Source organism: Pomacea canaliculata, linkage group LG1 (assembly GCF_003073045.1).
Source record: "Pomacea canaliculata isolate SZHN2017 linkage group LG1, ASM307304v1, whole genome shotgun sequence".
NCBI classification, from domain to species: Eukaryota; Metazoa; Mollusca; class Gastropoda; order Architaenioglossa; family Ampullariidae; genus Pomacea; species Pomacea canaliculata.
Window position 1 is genome coordinate 21,783,471 of NC_037590.1, and position 3,139 is coordinate 21,786,609.

Consider the following 3,139-nt stretch of genomic DNA (forward strand, 5'->3'; position numbering starts at 1 on the left):
GTATTGTTGTTTATGTTGGGTTCTGGTTCTAATTGACCTCTGGAATAAATAAAGTCGTATCTAAACACATCAAGTGGGCTCGCAATAGCCCGATGAATGCATGCGCGCATTGCTCTTCCTTATTCCCTTTCCCTTCTCCTATTTCTCTGTATATAGATCAAGAGATCATCACTATTGAGTTCGTATTTGTTTGTAAAGTTTTTTGGCCACGTCAAGTCTTACTGTGCTTCAGCCTTGACGTATATGAAAAGCTATTAATGGAGAGGGAGAGAGGACCCAAACTCAAAATAAAATTCACAAAAGTTCTCTCAAGCTAGCGCTTGAGCTTTTGCTAGCAAGAGAATTCGGTCACACAGAGAAAAAAGAAGCAGGACAAGAGTTCAGTAGCTGTAGTCCAAAGGCCACAGTTGCACAAAAGTTTCGAATTTAAGCAGCATTTCGGTTTAAGTGAAAACAGTTTTTTATACAACACGTGAAGCTGAAAATTCCCACTTTAAAACATTCTAAATTAGCTTCTACAAAACAGTTTTAAGGTTGTAAGATGTGCAGCTGCGTCCAGGGTCCGCTCAAGCAACTGAGTAGAACGCAGTAGAGAGGGTGGTCAGTCATTACCACAAAAACAAAAGGCGAACTCTTATTAACTTCGGCTTCTAGATTCTATATCACTGAACACACCTGTTGCCTACTTCTTGGAACAGAAGGCATTTCAGTGTTATATGGCGGATGGGGCGGGAAAACGCCCGAGCCGTGAAAGAGAAAATGCATTGCCGTGTAGTGCACAAGTAATGTTTATAATATAATAAAATTTTCATTTGACAACAATCAGTTTTCTGTCTTCTCACTCACTTTTTCTCTTTCTTCATTGGCAAACTGCAATTTGTAATTGAGACCAAAATATGCATCAGACGCTAAAAAAGTCATCAAGGGTTTATTTTTTTTAAAGAGTAATGAAGTTTCGTCACGAAGAAGAATTCTTCTAAATATCTGTGAATAGGTATGTAAATCCGCTAGTATAAACTGCGTAGTCCTCTCTATTCTTTCGCTTCTCCATTCATGTGCCTGTCGGGCAATTCGTTTATATCCTTCAGTCAGAGAATTTTCTTCCCTTGTGTATGTCCACACTGAAGGTGCGTAAGAGCAGACGAACGGGAATTTTCCTGTGCTTTTTTCCTCACTTGATTTGAGGCGCGCATGTTAACGTCCTCTCTATCATTAAGGATATTATATCTCAATGAAAAAAAAAACTTTTTTAATTTTTTCACACACAGCGTCGCGCGTGCGAATCCTAAGAATGCAAAGGTATGTAATTATTATTAAATGTCTAACTTGTGGGTGCTAATGCCGGTCAACTCTGACGCGTGTTTGTCCTTATCCAAAAAGAGCTGCAACCCAGTGAAAGAGTGATATGATCAAAGTTGGTGCACGTGGTACACACACACACGCATGACGACGTAGGCTGGCTGATGAACGGTGGACCAAGTATACCATTACAGTGTGAGTAACCTCGGACACCATTAACCCCACGCAATTCAATCACATCAAATTTAGGGCACCGACACCTTCGTCATGCAGGAAAACTCTCATTGGTTTACAGTAAAACGTGTGAACGCCTTTGTTGTCGCTGGCGTGAACTAATTCGTTTGTAAGCTCACATACTAGCGTGTGATTTGTATATATAATTCATATGATGTTTAAAATACATAAGTCTAGTGTAGTTACTCAAAGTAAACTTTAGGGGGAATGTTTGACACGCACAGAGCGCTCTTTCTAGCATACACAAAGATAATAACAAATAAGGCAAGTTTTATCCTACTCGTATTTTGTAACATTAAGTGTAGGTGCTATTGCGATGATTGGGGTTCTCACGAAACAGTCAAAGAGTCCGGATCATTCAGAATCCTCTCATTTTTTTTTTTTTTTTTTTGTTTCAGCTGGCTTGCCAATCGAAAATGCTAGAAAGGTTTTTGTCGTTGTCTAAATGTAGTAAAATTGCTATGCAGGTCAGTGTAGAAGTATAGATATTATATGTAACTAGCCAGTCTACTTCGCCAGCTTGTCTCTGCGCTAACCTTCCGGATGCAATGTGATTTGTACTTTGATCCGTCGCTTTATTCAGTGTCAGGGAACACTTGTACTTTGGTCACACAGCTGTCTGTCGGGCCGGTACAGCGCATCTGTTGTTCCATGTTGACGCTCGACGTTTGCATAGACTCTAATAAGTTGAAAGGGGAAAGTGTACCAGCGTGGTGCTTGCCATCATCTATTAACTTCCTTCAACTTGAATCGCCAGCTCTCCATCACTCATAATATTCGTGAGTCCGAATTGTCTCATCTCTCAAAAAGACCCTCTTTCTTTGCCGTCGACTCAGATAAATTAGCTCTCCTTCATTTCCCATCTCTTCTCACACTCTGCTGTACCTTTTCGCCCTTAATCAAATAAATAAAGTCGTCTCGGTGTGATGTTGATTAAGTGCGTAACTGTCAGGAATTTCTTATGCGTATTACATATGTTGATCTAGGGCCACGAGGCAACATGCAGAGGAAGAACAAAAATTGACAACTACTCCAGACCCCATATTAAACATAGCTTATGAGCTAACTGTACAAAACTATCTTATCAGTCGGGCAATAAGCAATATTCTGTCCATTTGTAGGGGGATCCGGACAGTGGTCAGCGATAAGGATCAGGGAGCAAATCGGCCGTCACCCCGCCAGCACATCTCCACACAGGCAAGACGCAAGGGCGCGGGAGCTGTTAAATCCCGCGCCTGCCCTGTTCATTGGGTATTTCTCTTTCCGCATTATATTTTTGTTCTTAAAGATAAGGTCTGAGGAAAAGCACATCCAAGGATGCAGAATTTGGAAGTTTAATTTTGCCGTTTAATTCGTTCGGGGGCGAGAGGGTTGTTAGACTGAGATTTTTTCGTCGATCCAGAAGCGGGGTACCCTAACCGAACCAGTCCTGATCACTTTAATCGTTTTTATTCCTGTAATTTACCTAAAATACTCACGTGTAACACTCTTATGTTCAAAGTAGTGATGTGATCAGTGCACTTAGTCCTCAAATCCGTATTGACAGTCGTTACCCTTGAACTGTCATAGTGATAACTTCGACAATCCAATTGTAAGCATATTATAT